The sequence below is a fragment of the Triplophysa dalaica genome, chromosome 10, assembly GCF_015846415.1.
Source record: "Triplophysa dalaica isolate WHDGS20190420 chromosome 10, ASM1584641v1, whole genome shotgun sequence".
Lineage (NCBI taxonomy): Eukaryota > Metazoa > Chordata > Actinopteri > Cypriniformes > Nemacheilidae > Triplophysa > Triplophysa dalaica.
In genome coordinates this window covers 19,285,797-19,307,707 of record NC_079551.1, presented here as the reverse complement: position 1 = coordinate 19,307,707, position 21,911 = coordinate 19,285,797, and the positions used below count along the sequence as shown (strand labels likewise).

The window sequence follows — 21,911 nt, the reverse complement described above, 5'->3', positions numbered from 1 at the left end:
CCTTGTAATCAGTAGTGTGCAATGCTACTCCTGACCGTTAGGGGCAGAGTCGAGCGAACGGTGTTAAGCTGTGCGAGTCGTGAGTTTGTCATTACTCCAGAGAGCTTGAACGTGACACACTGTCTCCTCGTTTCTCTCCTGTGTGTTACAGGTGGGTAAATGTATAAAAGCACGTAAAAGTTTAATTTAACCATGCTGAAATGTGTTTAGACAATAAGTGAATTGTTTTAGAGAAGTGATGTACGTCAGAGGTTGTTTTTGAGTTGATTGAAGCGAGAGAGAAAAGCTCGACTGATTAGCAGCCTACTGAAAACGCACATGTAACGTTGGTGAGCACGTCAGTTAAAAAAAATAAATTTTTCCTTATGCAAATGCACATGAAGGTATTCTTTAAGCTTTAAAGGTGAATAAGTATTGTTTAATGTACTATACATGTGTATTGAATGTCGATTGATAATGGTTAATATGTTAAATAAGGTTTAAAGTTATATATTAAGTATATTAATAATTCTGAGAGTGATTTGCAGCATTGTATCAATGTGATACTGGTAAATATTGTGAATAGAAATGTTTAATCATTTAATAGGAGTAATTGAGGTATATTACTATGGTTTTTGTATTTCTTTTTTGATGAATAGAGTGAAATATAAAAATACAAAGTCAGTGAACATAAATGTGAAATAGAAAAGTTTATTTTATTGCAGAATTTGAATTGACAGGAACACTGAAAGTCATTATAATGTCAAGAAGACATTGAAAAAGTGATATGTGAAGCATAATGTGACTTTGAGAGACAGATATTTGTTTAATGATATTGTGAATAAATTACTCCAGAGAGCTTGAACGTGACACACTGTCTCCTCGTTTCTCTCCTGTGTATTACAGGAGAATAATCTGTCCCTTCCGGGTGCCGTTGCCACGGTACCCGTTACACTTACGTCATGTGGATAAGAGTTGTTGTTGGGAGTGGGAGAGGAGCTTAAAGTTTGTGTAACACACGCAGTTTCTGCCAATCTCATATTAATCTTGAGTGCTTATACAGTAGTATTGCATACGTCAGAGTATTTAGTTTGATCATATTTATAAAAGAGAGATATAGCTGCATGATTATTTCCGGGAAAACAGGAGCTGCTAGAGGTGGGACTAGTAGGGAGAGTGGGATGGAACTACAGCACGAGCAAGCAACACATTGTCACATGAATCGCTCTGTGTTTAGTACATTATGCACGGAAACCTTTACGGTAAGTGGGTCTCGCTCGTTGGTTGGCTTGTTGAAGGGCTCTTTCACCTAGCCATACTTTTGGCTGATAAAAGGATCCCTTTTAAGAGTTGACCATGTTAAAATTGATAAGCCAGCATGTTGAACAGTGTAAAGAAGTCAGAATGCATGAAATAGTATGATTGTTCCGCTTGAATGAATACAAGAACAAATTTTATAAAAAAATGAATTGTGTGCACGGATTAATAATTTATAATAATCACTGCAACACTCCGTAAAACACACAATTTTCCTGCTTGATTTCATGGTGACTTTAAGCATGTAAACGGTTAATTATTTAAAGTCGGGAATGTTCCCGTCTTATTAGATGGTGTGTTACGTTCATAGTCATTAAAGTAGCGTACATATCAGACCAGCAGATTAACGAGACACTTCTCAACATACGACAAATGTGCTTATTCTGAATTCGAAATACAGACAGTGACAATACAGGCTGTATGTTCTTTAAGTCATGAAACTTTATTTCTAAGCCATTAGACATAAGGACATAGTGGGGTCCACACTTTCATGTTTCTCGGCGTCCTCATCTCTGCCGACATCTCCTGGACAGAGAACATCACAGCAGTCTGCAAGAGGGCTCAGCAGCAGCTAGACTTGAGATGAGATGAGATTCAATTTATTGTCATTACACATATACAAGTACAGTGTCACGAAATGGATTAAGAAGAAAAATACAGCATAACATGAGGACTGTGGGGAGAAAACAAATACACATAATACACCATAGACACAACTTCCAACAGGGGAAGTTAATCCAGCTCCTGAAAGCAGCCATCTGGTCCAGCAGCCATTACGGCGCCGTTCACAGACCCGCTTATCAGGCTGGCGGTTCAAAGCAACGGAGACCTCAGGAACTACAATCTGAACTCCAACCTGCTGCTGATCTTCTACCGCTCATCCATCGAGAGCCTGCTGACATACTGGTACGGCAGCTGTACAGTTGCAGATAGGGAGAGGCTCCACAGAGCTGTAAAGGCAGCACAGAAGATCATTGACTAACCTCTCCCCTCCCTGAAGGACACCTCCCGCTGCCTAAACAGAGCTCTAACCATCACCAAAGACAGCTCCCACCCTGGTTTTGACCTGTTCAAACTGTTGCCCTCAGGGAGGCGCTACAGGTGCCTCAAGGCTAGAACAAACAGACTCAAAAACAGCTTCTTCCCAAAAGTAATAACCATTCTGAACTCTCACATGCACTGTTCGTAGTTCTAACACGTCAACCCCTGGACTCTCTTAACTAATATTAACAATGATTAGCTACTGTGCAGAGTCTACACCCTATCTCCCTTTTTTACTTTGGAAATTGTACTATTTATTCCACTGCCAGTGGAGTTGGCTATTTAATCTCATTGTACATGTGTACAGTGACAATAAAGGCATTCTATTCCACTACGAGGCTGTTTAAGGAAGTGGGGATCAGAGGACAGGCCCAACGGATGGTAGTCAAAGAACTAGCCACTCTTGCTGAGAGAAGCAGCTGCCGGCCGTGGTTGAAACGGAAGTACACAGTATGGGCTGTCAAATGACCACGTTATAAATTTGTTGTGTGTGTTTGAATGTTACGCCATACGGAACCAGGGGCACTGAGCTTGCATTAATGAAGCCAGTGGGGCTATAACAGCCTTAGCCAATGGGGTGGCTCGTATGTTTGAGACGATCGGTATTGTGTTGGCATGTTATGCCATACAAGACCGGGGGCACTGAGCATGCATTAACGTTGCTCCCCTCGCTCTGCAGTAATAGCTACCCTGGCTCTGCAGTAATAGCTACCCACTGCTGCAGGTGTATGTGTGTTCACAACTTGCAGTGCGTGAGTTCACTAATCTTTGCTGGACGGGTTAAATGCATGGGTCACCATTAGGGATGGGAATCGAGAACCGGTTCTTCTTTAGAACCGGTGCCCAGTGAATCGATTCCTTGGAATCGTTAGCGTACCTGCTTAACGATTCCGCTTATCGGTTCCGCTTGTTGCAAATATGTCATCATCATGAAGTCACACATGCGCTGCGTTGTTTTGGTTACGCAGCAAACATGTCATCGAGGCAGAAGCGATCTAAAGCGTGATTATATTTCACTAGAAAAGACGCCAATGCCGTCATTTGCAACAACTGTAAAAGTTAAATTTCGGCAAGGTAGGAACTACCTCCAATATGCAGAAACATTTGGCCACACAGCACGCAATTCATTTGCAGGACTGTCGCGTGTTTGATACACTACTACTTAGCGACAGAGCAACAACAAGTGAGTCAAGCAGCAGCGGAGCTAACGAGACGTCATCTGCTATTAATGCCGAAGGTAACTTCTCTATTTCGTTCATGTGAGCGCCATTTCATTGTGTAAACTTTTACTATATGAATTATAATCTCCAGAGTGACACATTGCCAGTGTTGTCAGCTCTAGCTGAGAAGTATCTCTGTGTCCAAGCTTCCTCCACCCCTTCTGAAAGGGTGTTCTCCACTGCTGGAGACACCTTAAGTCCAGAAAGATCCCGTATCCTTCCTGAGAGGGCAAAGATGACAATTTTTCTGCACAAAAATTGTTAATTTGCCTAAGTTGATAGTTGTGGTCTTTACAGAAGACTTCTTTTTATTGTGTATGTCTGGTGAGTTGAATTTGGTTTCAGGTAGAATATTCCCAAAGGCGCAAACTCTTCCTTGACTGTTTAGTCTGTGTTTTTTGTTTTTATGGCACTTAAATGGCAGTTTTATTTTATTTTTTGTCTGGACCAATGATGAATGTGAAAAACTCTATAGGTCCCTGGACTTTACTTTGAAGCCTACTTTTAGGTTTGTTCTGAGGTTGCTACACATAATTTGTGTATACTCTGAGTATGTGCTGTGTTCTTATCAGATATTAAAGCGAGTTAATACAAACAAACTAATTTGTACTTATTCCCTCACCCAATGAGAATCGATAAGAGAATCGATAAGGAATCGGATCGATAAGCAATATCGATAATGGAATCGGAATCGTTAAATTCTTATCAATTCCCATCCCTAGTCACCATAGCTGACAATAGGTTTTAGAGGACTTTTAGAGGACAGGTCCAGTGGTGCGGAAAGAAGAAGCCACTGACTGTGGTTCAGGCAGATGGCCACAGCATGGGCTGCTAAATTACCTTGTAACAATGCGACAAACAACCTGGTCTGATCAACCTGCAGTAAACATCCCTTGGCTGAGGGATGTCTTGTTATAAAGGGGCCAAAACACACAATCAGGCTGAGGTGCACAACTGAAGATGTGTCGCATTGATGGGAACCATACAAAGGGCATTATCAGCAGCACCTCACTAAAGGCTTCTATCACCCAGGATAATGAATGGAATGAAAGTGGGATCGGACACACAAGTCATGTGATAATATAAATGTCCTATTGGGCAATACAATTGTGCTGAAATAGTGGGATTATAACACCTAGTCCTATTAAGCAAATCTAAACATTAACATGTGCCATTTCAACAGTGTGCAATCAAGCGCAGATTAACGCACAGGCTTGCCTAGGGTGCAGCCTAGGGGCCCCACCTGTCTAGGGGCCTCTGATTACAAACTTTATTTTGAATTTACTTCAGCCCAAATAAAAAATAGTCCCTCATTGGCCCTTTAGAAATATACCAAAAAATAAGACGATTGGATAGATGTTACATTTGGGTCACATCTGTCCAATCAGCTGCTGATTAAATCATGTCAATCATTTTCATTTACGTCACTGCTATTGCTAAACGGCATAGCGGCAAAATGTCTGAAAAAAGCACAGTGGAGCACAAAAATGGATTGCAAAGTAACTCGGAATGAAGTGGAAACACCATAGTACTTGATGTGTGTATCCGAGTGCGATTGTTCTGGAGACCCTCGCAGCGTTGGTTTGTGCCTGGGCTCGGCTTGATTCTATCGAACCCATGTGCGTTTGCACTTATCTTACATCTATGGAACGCGTGAAATTTGGACGCTTCATAGTGACAAGTTTGAACGTGACTTTTTGTTCCGTGTAAACGCGAACGTTTCTTGCGTCTTTACGCAAAGTTTTTGAGCATGTTATTTGAAGACACGATCGTTTGTATAGCCATAACGCGACATTTTTGGCCGTGTTTTGTTTAAACGAACGTTTTTGTCGTGTAAACGGGTCATTTTTTAGCGTGTAATAATATGACTCTTATTTTGATACGTGACATACTAATCTTTCTGTTTTAGTTGAACTGCTGACAAATTGAGGTCAATAAATAAATTCAAATCACTAATCATTTATCGCTGTTATTTAATTGCTTCTTTTGTGGCATACATGTATTTATATTCTATCCTGTGTTGTATAACTTTCATATATTTACGTTTTTATATACAACTTAAAGGTCACTGCACACACATATTACAGCCTATAACATTATGTCTTATATACTTTTATTACTGAATTTTAAAGAAGATATTTAGCAAACAAAATGTATTTATTGAAAAGGGTTTAAACTATGTTTTTCATGCTTCAATGTAACCAAATTTCAAGCGCTTCGTGTTAAAAGTATTCACCCCGTTCGCGTTCCATAAACATCTCCGCGGACATGCATGACAGGTGATAGTGACGCTAGTGACTTGACGCTATTAAGCGCAGCGCAGAGTAAACAACACTTTGTTTTACTGCATGTTCGCTTACAGAGCTTTCTGCTGCTCGCAAACATTCTAATCAGGACTATTTTTAAATCTGAAAAACATTGTATTACCATTCATTTGACGCTCTGACTGCACTGGCAACGCGCAAAACAAGGCTCACTCTTGCTCAAATCCAAGATAAATTACCAACACTATCATTACTTACACGTGGTTTCATGAAGCAAATGCGTTGTAATCGGCTAAAGTGCGTGCACAGGGTTCGGTACCCTGGTGCGCAGCGGAGTTCTCGTGACAGCTTTTACATTTGCGGCTTTTCATGCAAGTCGTGCTCCGTTACGAACTAAACTAAAGATTGAAAGGCACCCGGAAAGCCACCTAAGGGGGGCCTCACCCAAAGGGCCCCTTACCACCTTAATCCCCCCCTGTGTGCAATGCACACTCACTTTATATACATTGATTTCTATGCGTCGCTATTCTGCCTAAAATAAACATATACATTGAAAAAGACATCAGACGTAACAATTAATTTAAACACACATGTGAACTAAAAAAGTGTCGCGCGCTAATAAGCTGAAAACTGGTTATTTTAGATCGTAATTTTGACTGTAAATCAATGGCGCTCTCTGTCAGTTGGGTATACCAAGATGGCGGCGCGATCGCTTCCAGCAGCTTCATCTTGTTCCGTTGGTGGCGCAATCCAGTGGTCTCAGCAAAAGACCCGCCCTACATGACGTCATTTGTGCCTATCTGCGGAAGTTTCTCCGATTATTTTAGTTGTTTAAATATAGTGCTTTACTTCCATTCAGATATTTATTTGTTTTATTTATTTGAAGTATTGGGGCACCATGGGCATCGGGTAAGTTTAATGCATTCTTAACGTAACACTGGTCAAAGAAGTGGCGCAGTTTGTCAGCTAACGTTAGCATTGAGCGAATAATGTTTCATGCACTTTCTGTTTATGATTCTAAAAAGGTTAGCATTACAGTTTCCTAATAAATATACTATATATATATATATACTAATATATATATATATACCTCTGTTAAACAGAGGCTTAGTTTAAACCAGGAATAACGTTATGCCTTAGTTAAAACATTTTTTTATACAAAATGCAGTAGAACCATAAACAGAAACATTATTGGCGTGCATCTTGAGACAAAACAATGGCACTTGTATATTTTAGTTATCTCAATTAAAATAGCTCCAAACATTAATTTCAGTCTGTGACTAGCCTAAGCATTGTCTCTGAAACCGGTCAACCCGTTTTTATTTATTTATTTTACAGTTTCTTGAGCATCTGTCTGTTTGCGCTGCTGATAAAAAGAGGTAAGCTGCTACTTAAAACTGAATTTGAGGGGTGAGTCTGTGCCACATGTAAACAGTGCCAGTTTGTATATTATTAGTCATGATTTAAAATGCAGTTAATGGTAAAGCATGTCTGTATCTTACATTGACCTGTTGTTATAAAACTGCTTTGTTATTAGAGTTTTAAAAACATTTTGAGCCAAATCTCAAAATTCTTAAGAATGGTTCAGTAAATTAAAACTTATACAAATTTTAATAAAATCATAAGCATAAAGTATCTATTTAAGATTTTTTTTTAAGCGTAGGAACTTGATGCATTTTGTCACTGAAAAACATGTCCTCTTTTCTGATGCCGGATCTTGATTTTATATTTTCATATTATATTTCACTTTTTTGGAACCACTGTAAAAGTTTAGGTTATTTTGTCCTTTGGTGGGATGTGCCCTAAAATAATATATTTTTTATCCCAAAAAATTTATTCACTTATAATTGCATAGATTTTTCGTAGTTATATGCACGTTTGAACCTTCCACGAAAACTTTCCACCTAATTCATAACACCTGCATACGCACATGATCGTGTTCTTAACATCGTTCTAATGTTAGTGAATTTGGAGTATTCTAAATGAGCGGCTGCTTGCACGAGTTCTGTCATTTGCATAGAACAAACCCAGTCCATCTCATATCAGGGCTTTCCGGCTAACCTTTCGTTTACCTCCTTGGTCCCGTTTCAATAAGGAAGTTCAACCAACACGGTGTTAAAATCTGAACTCTGATTTGATTTACTCAGAGAATCGCTACTCTGAGTTTTCAGTTTCAGACCAGTTGATTTGAGTTAATTCAATCCACTCTGAGTAAGTTCACTCTAGGTTATGCGCGTGCAGCATGGCCATGAAAAGCCATCATCAATTGAGTGAAGATAGCACGATTCACCATGGCAACGGCACGTGACAAAAAGCACTCTGTTTATTTCTTGCCAATCGAATTGAAAATACTGTTACAAGCGTACGGTGAATATGAGCACTTATTCATATAAAAGAGCAACAGCCGCAGCAGCAAAAGAAAGAGAGTTGGCGAGGGAGAAAATTGCTTCACGTGTTAATGCGCAAGTTTATGTCAATCACTTTTATAATTATTTTGTTGAAACTGTGAAAATGGGAATTATATTTCTCTCTCGCTTTCTCGCGCTCTCTCTCTCTCTCTCTCTCTCTCGCTCTCATGTAGGTGCAATCCTTCTGCAATAAAAAGATCTTGGCAGCAGCTGGATATGAAATACAATAACATCATTCATTCAGGAAAGTTTAAAGAGATAAAATGCTCTTGCTTGTAGGATGCCTGATTGGGAAATGTTGAATATACTACTTAAACTGGCCTTAAAAGTTAAGATAAAACGTCCAAACCGTGCCTCACAATTCTCTCCTGACATAAATGTAACTCTCTGCGAATTAATGCAGCTTCCTCATCTACGGGTTCCTGAATAAACGGACATGCCATTTTAAGGTCTGTGTGACTAAATTGAGCGCGATTAGGAGCACGAATCGATAAACAAATGGCGTTTGCAATTACAACACTGCTCACGCTTCGAAAAGGGGGTGGAGATTGTAACAAACCCTGGGTATGCGGAATAAAACCTGCTCCCGACCAGGTTAGGTTTTACACTATGTTACACTGGTTACTCACTCAGAGTATAAGATACCTCGATTTCTGAAATGGGCTTGACTTACCCCGCGGTCGCGGGTTTGATATACCTCTGGTTCTGAAACCAAAAACCCTGAGTATTCCGTTTTCTGGGGTTGACTTACTCTGAGTTTGCACTTACCCTGCTTTCTGAAACGGGCTCCTGTTGTAAAGTGCTTCTCCAAGCAACCATGTGATGCTGTCTACAGACGCGCTCTTGCTAGTAATTCCAAGTGCACAGTCAGTTCATACACAGTAAAATACCTTTTATACAGACACGCAGTTTGCAGAGTTCTCGTTAACCGGCTGTAAAAGCGCTGTTATTCAGAGAAACCTTGCAGCTCGAGCTTTAGTCTAACGCATAACTATGCACATGATAAACAACGTAAATCTCGTTCACTGCTTATTAGTTGTTGACCGTAATGTTTGTTAGTTTCTGTGTGTAGTGATAATGGCTGAGCTCTCGTTCTTTATGTGTGTCCCGCACCGTTTTCCTTTCTTTCGTTTTATTCAGACGGTTTTGTACAGTATTTTTATAGACTTCAACACTAATAACAATTTAATAAAAAAACATTTCCTAGAGTAATTCTTTTACCACTATAAAGTGACTTTTACTTTTAAACTGGACTGTTGTGCTTTTATTTTCATCACTTAACTTTAAATACGTTTTTCTCCAAATTCCGTTCCTGAACATCATTGCACTTCAGTAGGCCATAACTTTTGTTACATACACAAGGTGTTAGATAAATAAAAACTGATTTGGCAGGGCTTGAATATGGTATCAAAAACTGTAATAACGAAAATGTGCACCATGTGTTGGGTTTTCCCAGATCTAATCGCATATGAACATAAACATTAAAAGATTAAATATATAAATGCATATAAACAACAACGGCTTTATTGGGAATTCAGTTGTATTAAAATACAACATGTTCCGAGACGCAAGTACAGCGTGATGACATCATGAACATACCAATTACCACCTAACGTAACCTTGCACTATAGTGACGGGTAATAATAGATTATGACGTTTTTTTACGAGCGTGTCAGTCAAAATTACGGACAATAAAAAAGTCTAGCATAAACTCTGGAGTGCACGTTTGAAAATGCGTGTGCTGCAGTCAGACAGAGAGAGGCGAGTAGCCTAGGGCCGTCAGTTAAACAGAGTGGATGTAGCAGGGAATGATGAGGGAAGATGAAAAGAACAATTGACAACTTTATCGTGAATAATGTTATGTTAAGGCCTGATCCGTCCGAAAATCAACCTCCCACGTTATGTCAAGCCTCAGTGCATTTATCTTGAGATGTTTGAAGTTTAAATTTCAGTTTAGTGACGCAGTTTAAGCACCAACACTTTTTCAGTAAGTTACCTTTCTTGTAGAATTGTGCTTCAAGTAAAGATGTTGACCAGATTGCTAGTTAATCATTTACCTGTCGATTTAGCCTAAATGGACAGCGATTAAAAAAAGTGATCTGGTAAAACTGAGGTGTTAAATGCGATGCGGTAGAAAATTTGGGTGCACCCAACTTTTGTGCTGGTGCACCTGAGAAAAAAAGTTAGGCGCACTGGTAGAACCAGTGCAAAAATTAAGTCTAGAGCCCTGACATAATTATGAAAAATTATGCTAATTATTTTTGCTAACTGCTGTTCACAGGTTAGCTAGAAACAGTAAGGTCATAGCTGATACAAAAGGCTGAAACCTCCTTCGATGTGACTGTAAATATACACTGGTGTCACTCAAGAGGACAAGGTCTTTTTAAAAATTATTTTTAACAATTTTATAATATTGTTTAACAAAAAATTGGATTCATGTCTGATCATTTGTGGTGTTCGCAAATTTAATAGATGCATTAATAAAACATTTCTGATATTTTTGCAGAACATTTAGTGTTGTAAGTGTCATAAATCAATTAAATGTCATACTACTTTGGTTTTTGACAAAAAAATTGAGGGAGAAAAATGAATGGAAGAAAGAGCACACAAGATCTATAGAGAGAAAATGCACAATGATTTGCACAGAAGGGATGAGATCAGCATGATACAGAAAGAAAATCAAATCAGAAGGATTCCTTATAGAAAGAGCAGCCTTATACTTTATACAATTAATCCACTATCGTTTGAATAAAAATGAACTGTGCTTAGCAGTAGGGAGACACTAGAAAAGTTTCAGTAACATACTGATGAACTGAATGACTGGCATAGAAAATGTTTACTGGCGGAAACTATTTGTATTTTTTCTTCCTTTTAACCTTAGATTAGGGCTGGGCGATATGGCAAAAAAGTAGACTCAGTAGTTTTTTTTTCTATATTGATCGATAACAATATTTATTTCGATATACAGTGGGTACGGAAAGTATTCAGACCACCTTAAATTTTTCACTCTTTGTTATATTGAAGCCATTTGCTAAAATCTTTTAAGTTCATTTTTTTCCCTCATTAATGTAAACACAGCACCCCATATTGACAGAAAAACACAGAATTGTTGACATTTTTGCAGATTTATTAAAAAAGAAAAACTGAAATATCACATGGTCCTAATTATTCAGACCCTTTGCTGTGACACTCATATATTTAACTCAGGTGCTGTCCATTTCTTCTGATCATCCTCGAGATGGTTCTACACCTTCATTTGAGTCCAACTGTGTTTAAATATACTGATTGGACTTGATTTGGAAAGCCACACACCTGTCTATATATGACCTTACAGCTCACAGTACATGTCAGAGCAAATGAGAATCATGAGGTCAAAGGAACTGCCTGAAGAGCTCAGAGACAGAATTGTGGCCAGGCACAGATCTGCCCAAGGTTACAAAAAAATTCTGCTGCACTTAAGGTTCCTAAGAGCATAGTGGCCAGAACCCTTCCTAGAGCTGGCCGTCCCGCCAAACTGAGCTATTGGGGGGAGAAGAGCCTTGGTGGGAGAGGTAAAGAAGAACCCAAAGATCACTGTGGCTGAGCTCCAGAGATGCATTCAGGAGATGGGAGAAAGTTGTAGAAAGTCAACCATCACTGCAGCCCTCCACCAGTTTGGACTTTATGGCTGAGTGGCCCGACGGAAGCCTCTCCTCAGTGCAAGACACATGAAGTCCGGCATGAAGTTTGCTAAAAAACACCTGAAGGACTCCAAGATGGTGACAAATAAGATTTTCTGGTCTGATGAGACCAAGATGGAACTTTTTGGCCTTTATTGTAAGCGGTATGTGTGGAGAAAACCAGGCACTGCTCATCACCTGTCCAATACAGTCCCAACAGTGAAGCATGGTGGTGTCAGCATCATGCTGTGGGGGTGTTTTTCAGCTGCAGGGACAGGACGACTGGTTGCAATCGAGGGAAAGATGAATGCGGCCAAGTACAGGGATGTCCTGGACAAAAAGCTTCTCCAGAGTGCTCAGGACCTCAGACTGGAGCTTCCAACAAGACAATGACCCTAAGCACATAGCTAAAATAATGAAGGAGTGGCTTCACAACAACTCCGTGACTGTTCTTGAATGGCCCAGCCAGAGCCCTGACTTAAACCCAATTGAGCATCTCTGGAGAGACCTAAAAATGGCTGTCTACCAACGTTTACAATCCAACCTGACAGAACTGGAGAGGATCTGCAAGGAGGAATGGCAGAGGATCCCCAAATCCAGGTGTGAAAAACTTGTTGCATCTTTCCCAAAAAGACTCATGGCTGTATTAAATCAAAAGGGTGCTTCTACTAAATACTGAGCAGAGGGTCTGAATACTTAGGACTATGTGATATTTCAGTTTTTCTTTTTTTAATAAATCTGAAAAAATGTCAACAATTCTGTGTTTTTCTGTCAATATGGGGTGCTGTGTGTACATTAATGAGGAAAACAAATGAACTTAAATGATTTTAGCTAATGGCTGCAATATAACAAAGAGTGAAAAATTTAAGGTGGTCTGAATACTTTCCATACCCACTGTATATTTAATAAAAAAACTGTAATAACCATAATATTCGTTTTAGCCGTGTCATTTGACTCCTTTAATTCTTGCTAAAAATGCTTAAAAATATGTAAAAAAATGTAAAATGCTTTAAAATATCGGTTATAGAGTTGACTAATTAAGTGACACCTTATAGTTTCTGAAACTTCAGACTTCACCCCACATAAATATGTGTCTTTTTTTCTTTAGAAATGGTGTTTAACCAAGAAACTTTTTTTACTGTTTATTTGTCAACTACCCATTTGCACATTTGTTCTGTCCCCTTTTGTTTTAGTGTCCCTGCAGGTTGTGGGTTTTACTGGAGATTCAGTTGTCTTGCCATGTTATTCCAGTGATATTGACCACAAACCTTCTGACATTACTGTTTACTGGAGACACAATGGCAGCCTGAATGTATACGACATAATTAATGGCAAGAGTTCAGTTCAAGACCAGAACCCAAGATACAAGAACAGAGCTGAAACTGTCTCTGAGAATTATGAGAAAGGATACTTCAACATCACACTCAGCAGTCTCTCACACACTGATGCCGGAGAATACCAATGCTTCATCACACATTCCAATGACCTTCTGAAAGTACAGCTGCTTATTAAAGGTGTGTAAACATATTCATATTACATGACATTGTTTTATTTAAATATAAGAGTCTGAATACATTTATTTGTCTTGATACTGCAATACACTACATTGTTTTCTGTAGACGCTAAGTGTGCCTTTAATAGAGCTCCCTGAATATAGAATGTGCAATCTGGCCCAAATTAACACAATTTAAACATAAAGATGGTTGGACACCTGATTCTCGGGGGACCCTGTCAGAAGCTTTACTAATACCTTGTGAATGCGGCAAGTTAATGTACCTTAATTGAACCATTTTCTGTGAGTCACTGTAGTGTCGTTGTCGTTGAAACATTTTTCTTTAATGTATACATTAAAAATCAAATGTATACAAAATGACCCACATTTGGTTTTTGACCAGTCAAAAGAGTGAAATTTAATCTCAGTGAAAAAATAAAATGTGGATGCTGTCGTTTTCACCCACTGTAATTTGCAAATTGTCATTTTGATCATGTTGATGTCGTCAATTTTACCAGAAAAAAGGTATCACATATGTTTAAGATATCTTTAATATGAGGAAGTTTTTAAAACATTTGGTTGATTGGCCATGCATGTATTAACTTCCAGTTTATGAAACAGTCAGTTCTGGTCCTTGATTCTTATTGGTTGAGCCAAATACAAAGCAGTTATAAAATACCATGATTTATAACAGCTGACTGCATTTCACTTTATTTACTTTATTTTATAAAACCTTGCTACACAAATGGAATAACCGTTTTATAAAAGCAATACGCCTCGCGAAGCAGTGGGTTACAGTGCATTTTATAACAGCTAAGGCCATGTTCAGTCTTGACTTCTTTTTTTAAACTGTTAGCGTTGGTTTTATAATCCTATGGTGAAAACCAGGGGTATTCAACTAAAATTTAAAGAGGTCCAGTTAGAGAAAATGTGCAAAAAAAAGAAGACCCAAAGGTCTGGAAACTCATAATGTCTAACTAGTATGTAAGATTTATATTTAACTAGCCTAGTAAATGTATCAACATCTGCATGTAATCAATACCTGACTGTTATGTAAAATGATTCAGTACAATTCAAAAACTTTTTGACAATATTTACTTTATTGTCATGTATCATAGAACTGAACATATATGTATGACTGTAGATATGTATAATGTCCTCTAATTAACTTAATAAAAGCAGGGCTGCATTTCAAAATAAATAGAATGTGAAAGTCGTGTGTATTCAATTAATGTGCTTAGCATTAGAAAAATAAAATAAAGGGAGAAAAAGCTTGAATTTGCCCTTTTCTGTTTTACATCTTGACTGAACGGTCTTAACTAATTTTACATATAATACATCTCAATACATCTTAACAATTGAACAGTTTTAGGGCATCACTTTTCTTCCCCTGTTATTTCCCATTCCCCTACTTTTATGCTCAGTGAGGAAATTAGGCTCTAGCTTCACCTGCCAGGATTTTAAACCTGGGCTTGAATGGAGAATGGTGAGCCTGGAATGATATTTATATTTTATTATGTTCATTGTGGAGACCGTTGCCTCGCAGTTGTATGTGGAGCCAAACATGGTCGAGATGTATCGGGCAACTTTCCTCAGACCTGGAAAAGCCGTCTCAGGGACCATTTGGAGCCAGAAAGTGAAGGGGTCAGTTTTTACCAACTGCTCTTTTAGGGCCACATCTGCTTGGAGATCAACCAGTTGCATCTGGTGAGGTCCAGCATTTGCCCATTTAAAGTGCTGTGTGACTTCCTTTGAGAACCCCCTGACATCTGTGAGGAGAAATGGGTTCTGAATGAACATGGTGAGCTGCTGTCCAAACCTGAAGCTGTCAAAACGGTTGCTTAGGTTAACAATCAGCTTATCAATAAAGTCAACAGAAGAAGAAACATCTCTCTGTCCCTGAACCTGTTCCTGCACTGCTGGGAAGTGTGCACTGTCTCCCTGCATGTCTTCCTTGAACACCTAAATTTTCCTCTGAAGGGAGCGGACAGCTGTCATCAGTTCACAAATTGAATTGCCCTGTAGCCTCAAATTCAGTTAATTCAGATGTGAAGTGATATCAACTGAAAAGGCCACATTATCCATCTGTTTCTCATTTTCTAAAAACTGCGAAGCCTTCTGACTTTTTAGCCCTGCCAAAAAAGATGCTACTTCCCTCCTGATGGATCAAAAGCGTCTTAATACGCTGCCTTGCTGAGCCATCTCACATTGTTGTGCAGCACAAGATCATGAGCATTGGCATCAACTTCTCTGAGGTATTACTTAAGCATGTGATGCTGGTAGGAAGAGGATGCCCTCAGAAAATGTATCATTTTCATAATTGTATTCAGCACCACAGGGAGGTGCAGAGGACGGATTGATGAATAATGCAATGGTAAGCTATTAGCTCAGGATTGTCCTTTTTCAGTCTTGCTACAGCTCCTTTATCTCTCCTTATCATACAGGGGCTCCATCTGTGCTTATTGAAATCACGTGTTTTGGTTCTATTCCTCTCTTATGTAACATCTCCTTAAGGGGCAGGTAGATGTCTTCTCCTCTTGTACTGGTCAGAAGGGGAGTGACACCTAACATATCTTCACAGAATGCTCTCTGGTCTTTGTTGAAAAAACTGATACACTAATAGCTGAGCATTTTCACAAATGTCAGTGGACTGTAGGTCTGGGTCTGTATGAGACTGCTTCGGGGACCTCACCCGGAACGCAGTCCGCCTGTTTGTGACCTGTGGTGTAAACTGTGTTTTTGAAAAGAACGCTTTTTTAAACCCCAGCGCTGGGGTCTTTTTTGCACCTCAGGGCGTCTTGTGAGGTTGAAATATGTCAACTTTTCTGAAAAAAAAGCCCTACGTCAAGCACCTTTTTCCTAGCTAACCAATGACAGAGACCTGTTGTTTCCATGGCAACATCCGGGGAACGTGATTGGTTGAGAAGGTTCTAGCTCGAAAAAATAAAATGGCGAACGAAAAGCTTGTTTAAATTTTCACTTTCATCAACTTCTGATTGAATTTCTATCGAGAAATGAGTATTGTAGTTTTTGAATATGTAAAGTTATTGGAAAGACACTCTCTCAAATAGACTTCTTTTAAGCTGCCTATATTACTCTGGGCTTCCTTCCTGCACAGACGCGGCACAGATTTGTAACCTCACTTTTTTGGAACCTTTTTTTGCTTTTGTCAACTTCTTGTCAAAAAAAGAACATGACCAAAGGTTTTTTTAGGCCCTTAGCTGTTATAAAATGCACTGTTACCCACTGCTTCTTGTGGCTCAATGCTTTATTAAATGTAGGTCTATAGGAACAACAGCAGGATACTCTTGTGTATGTTCACACTGCAGAAATGTTTTTTTATCATCATTGTGTGGTTTCTTTTTTGGGCAGAATCAACAGCATATAAAGGAGATGAGGCAAAAGAAACCAGGCTTCTGTGGACGAGAATATTAATTCTACTTTGTGTTTTGGTGATGTTATGTATTTGCATCCGTATTGCATTTAGATTTAAGAAAAAGAAAAATGAAAACAACTCTTGTTCTGTGTTGTCTACTCCTGAAGGCTTCAGGGTTCAGACCAACATATTAGAGCAGTAGTTGGTACAATCAAATCTGCAGATTATTGCTTTGGCACACCAATTTTTATATTTTTGGAGATTTTGATCTATAAAGACATAATCTCTGTGCATGCCTGGGATTCTCTGGCAGTGCATAATTGTTTGTGTGTTTCCCACGTCTGAAAAAAGTGCCTCATTTAACAAAAACAATTTTGTTAACCTGTCTGTATAATCCAGGCTAAGGTCAAGGAACATTTGATTTCAACAATTTATTTCACTATGATTATAAGCTTTGACATGACATTACTCAGTCAAAACATATCAAGGTTAAATGTTCTTTACATTACAAATGTAGAATGATTTTTTTTGTTAAAAAATGACAAGCTGGGTTTTTACAGACTGGTCACATGTTTGTCCCCATTTTGGGATCTGTGACGGTATTTTATTTATCTGTTAGGTGGGTTTTATTAGGATTGGAGTCAAAATCTGCCATACATTGTTAATTTAAAAACATGATTGGACACCCCTGATTTAATGATATCAAAAATACATGTACATAGTGCTTTTTGCAATCTCCAAAGCAGGGAATTAGCTTTGGCCTAGTAATGTTGAAAATACTTTGTCTTCTTACACTGGATACATTTCAGTTTGGTGTTGCATTTCAATACTATAAATTTGTCTTATAAGATTCCGTACATGTATTCATATATCATAAAAATGTGTTGTAAAAATTCTGCAGGTGCATTGAGGCAACAGCAGAAAATATTTTGTTGTCAATTCAATGTTTTTGTTTCTGACTTGAATGTGTGACATGTAATAGTGACTGCCCAGTTAAGATCTAAACCATATCATGTGTAGCGTTAGTTCTGGCAGGTCACGGGGGTTCGGCTTGCTTCAGCTGATCCCATCAGGTGCAGCTAAAAAACATTAAACAATAGTCATAAAACACACACTAGACATCTCCTCCTAATCTGCCTGTATCTTCAGATCTTTTAATTTAATCCTGGTACGCATCAGGAACTGTTCTGGTTCCCCAGGTGGGGGGACATGTATTGCTGCTCTCCTGCTATGTTCATGCAAGGCTGCATGGACGGCAGAGAGTTTGCCCAGAACAGTTTCATTCCGGAAAACGAAATATATGCTATCGGTTAATAATTGACGACAGTGTTTCTGACAGAAGTATAGAAATGTATCTTATGAAATATGGCACCTTATTTCTATACCCCCTTTTGTGTAGAACTATCTCGAAAAGTTAACAAACACTGGGCCCAAGTAGCCATGAAAACATTAATTACCTATAACCTTGCTTACACATTGGGGACCCTGTAAACTATAGTGAACCACAGAATAAAATTCTGTTTCTACTTGCATGATGGCTTTTATACTACAATGTTTAATGCTTTTGGATAGAAGTATAACCTGCTAAATGAATAAACATAATCTGTCATTTAACATTTCTATGACTTTTTTTGTTGAACACTTAAAACATAACTTTTATTGTTTGTAATATTTTTATTATGAATAAATTTATGAAAAAACCAAGCTACGATTAACTTCACAGCCCCACCGCGTTTGCGCCCCCCTATATCACATTCGTATACAAGTAGTATAGTAGTCTTCTTTTATCTCCGGGATAATATCTTTAGTGGAGTAACAACACTTGTTTACTTCATAAAATAACATTTACAATTATGTATCTAATAGTATATGCAGTAATATTTTATGAATTAAAAATTCGTAAACGCTCAATAATATTAACATTTTGATCGATTCATTGCAAATTATGTAAAAGTATGGTTTCTTGTGCCTCTTTGCTGTTTGAAATAGCTTTAATACAGCAGAAGTAAATAATGTTCATTATTCACTGCTGAAAACTTTGTTGCTGTCATGTTTTTGTTCTTGACTTTACTGTCCGAATTTTTTATTTATTTTTGAACTGTTCTTGTTTTGTTGCTACCTGCTTTCAATGTAGTGTTGTCTAAAGACAAGTCCTTTTATGTAATTTTTCACAATGCTGTAAGATTTTACCTGTCATTTATTTCAATTGCTCTTCTGAATAAAGGTTTGCAGTTTTACCTTGCATTCTTACAACAGTCTTAAGTGCATGGTTACCTTTTTGGTATATTATAGGTTTGAACTATATCTCACTAAGATCTACTAAGATCTCTTAATAAAATATTCTGTTTTAATTTTACACAGTTTTAGGTCTTCAATGGTAATAAGAAATATTTACTTAATAGTATATATAATATTTATTCATCATATTCATGCGTTATGTGGTATATATGTACAGTATACGTGCTGCAGATAGATGAACGAACAACAGGGGGAGCTAATAAAAAGCCATTCCGGTAAAAATGCAAATGTGAAAACATTCAATGCAAAGTAAATTACTGAAGACTGACTGAAGTTTATTGGACAAAATATTAAGTATTAAAACAATATAAATATTTGTCATTCATATATTTACTGAAATGCACAGTGTGCATGTGATACACAATTGTTTCAAAACAAGGTGACAAAACTTGCATATCACCTTCAGAAGAACTTAATGCACACATGACACGAACCGTATGTCATTAAATATGGACACATTTTAATGTAAATGGTTGAAAACATCTGTTATTTGAATTTGCCCCAACTCCCTAAGCTCATATAAACATATATATGTTATGAATGTATATGACATTATTATAACAATATTTATTAAATCATTCAGCTGTCAGTCAGCTGGTTGTTCATAAGTACAGATAAAAACTTAAATATAAATTAATCAATGTGTTCTGTTGTGGTTATAATATATAGTATATATGGTTAAAATCTTCCTAAAGGCATTTATTTTGGCAGTCATTGAGAAGTGGTGTTCTTAAATAACACTATTCGAATACAAAATAAAAAAAGTAGATTATAATTTTCGTAAAATATGTGAACAATATCGCTATCAAAATGAGGTGATCTCTCTGAGACTGTATTACTACCTGGGATGTAAAAGTAAAAGCTTACCGTAAATATATGTTATTATGATTATTAATTAATTATTAATTTGTCATGTATATAAACACCTGTTTAAGTAATCAGTGCATTTAATTTTAAATCATTAATTTGTAGTTTTGAACTCAAATTCATGATTATTGATTAAATCATAATGTATAAATCATTTTTGCTTAATTAAATCATTAAACAATAATCATAATATAGATTTGGAATACCCCACTCAGGAACAGAAACCTTTTTAATATGGGATGAATTCCGACTCAAAATGATTAACAAATGCACGCACAGTCATCCGTGAACGTGATACACGTTACATTTGTATTTTACGATTCACAAACGAATTCCTTATGATTTGATTCTGTGAAATTTAGATTTGAATAAACACGAAGCGATTTGTACAAATAGAGGCAGATCTGTGATTGCAATGTTTTATTTTGTGTTCATGTATATTTATTTTTGCGCATAATATTTGAGAAGTTGTGCATTTGTGTATCCTGCAACGCGCGTCCATTTATACTGTTCGGTTCATTCGGATTTTGAGACTTTCTTTACGCGGTTTTCGACATTACACCAACATGTACAAACAACTATCCATGAATAAACCGACTCTCATGTGTTATTATCCAAATACAAACGTCTTTCGTTTCGTATCGGCAAAATTCGTAATTAAATGAATCTGCAAGGGTTTGTACAAACAGAGATATATTTGTGAATAAGGATGTTCTCTCTCGTATTCATTCATCTTAATTTGTGCATGTCAATAAGAATGTGCGGATTTTTGGATCCTGTGAAAGTTAAGATAAAATAAGAGATTAAAAAACTATTGTATTAAATTTCATTTTAGTATGTAGAAATCAAACCATTAAATGTGTAGCTCAGTGGTAAGAGCATTGCGCTTTGTTCGATCCCAGGGGATTGCAAATACCTATGTAAAATGTATAGGATAAAGCATTGTAAATTGCTTTTGATAAAAGTCTGCCAAATGCCTAAAATGTAAATGTAAAAATGTAAATTGATCTGGTTGCACAATTTTAGATTACGGAACATAAAACAAAAAAAATTGTACTCAAAATAGTTTAGCTGAAATTGTGAATATAATTAATCTGAAATTCCTGAACGAGATTAGTAAAACCATTTTATAAAATATAAGTACAATCCACTTATAAAATGTAAGTACACTCAACATAAAAAATATATCTGGTTTTAGATAAATTTATTTCGTGCAACCCCTTGACATAAAAAAATTAAGTAAAGTCAACATAACATTTTTTTTCAGTGTACCTGTATCAGAAGTGTTGCAAGCAGTGTGGCAAATATCAGGGATGAAGGACCAGAATGTCTCTTTACCCTAAAATATATTATAAATTCTCACTGTCATTTTATCTCTAGTGTCCCATGTACCAACCTCTCACCTTTTCCTATCCCAAATACAAAACTTCACCTGTGGGCAGAGTGCAGAGCAGATATACAAACGTTGTCCACCTGTGATCGGATGGTTGGCAGAGTGCTTGGCAGTGATTGGTTACATAGTGTAGAGACCTTTGGCTCTAGAGATGAAGAGAGTGAAAGTAAACAGAAAAACATATACTTTAAGGAAAAGAATGCAAAAATAATGTTTTGCATGCTGCACAAGGTTTCCTTACAAATTTTAATACTGAAACAAACAGATGTAAAAACAAATGAAAAGGGTCATACAGCCTAAACCACTTGCACTGTCAGGGTCACATTTGATTAGGGCTGCAACAACGAATCGATAAAATCGATAAAAATCGATTAGTAAAAAAGTTGTCAACGAATTTCATTATCGATTCGTTGTGTCGCGCGACGCGGAGACGTTTGGTTATTAAAAAAAAACTTTATTTGAGCGCGGAGCGAGGTAAACACACTCGGTCTCTCTCGCGCACTGATGCTAGCAGAGTTCGGCGCCTCATATACAGGGCGGAGCAAAAATAAAAAAACGAGCGGAGGAAAGATACATGACGGAGGCAGAGAAATCCCC

General features: G+C 37.5%; 2 long non-coding RNA genes across 5 annotated transcripts in view; one reads left to right on the top strand and one right to left on the bottom strand.

Moving 5' to 3' along the window:
• Positions 1 to 1,717: 1,717 nt before the first annotated feature.
• The window catches only part of LOC130429750 (uncharacterized), a 39,511-nt gene continuing 19,317 nt past the window's right edge, over positions 1,718 to 21,911 (bottom strand). Inside the window, exons 3-5 of one of the 3 annotated variants that reach the window (XR_008907675.1) lie at positions 21,194 to 21,459; positions 2,153 to 2,246; positions 1,718 to 1,872 (exon numbers count right to left, since the gene is read on the bottom strand). This is a non-coding gene — a long non-coding RNA (uncharacterized LOC130429750). Of the gene's footprint in view, positions 2,247 to 21,193; positions 21,460 to 21,911 lie in introns of all 3 variants that reach the window. The other 2 variants (XR_008907674.1, XR_008907673.1) reach the window with 2 other exon arrangements.
• LOC130429751 (uncharacterized) lies at positions 2,235 to 18,498 on the top strand. 2 transcript variants are annotated; one of them, XR_008907677.1, is made up of 4 exons: positions 2,235 to 6,730; positions 7,160 to 7,200; positions 13,082 to 13,402; positions 16,753 to 18,498. It is a non-coding gene; the product is annotated as an uncharacterized LOC130429751 (long non-coding RNA). The 2 variants fall into 2 exon arrangements; XR_008907676.1 differs by having other exon boundaries at positions 13,082 to 18,498.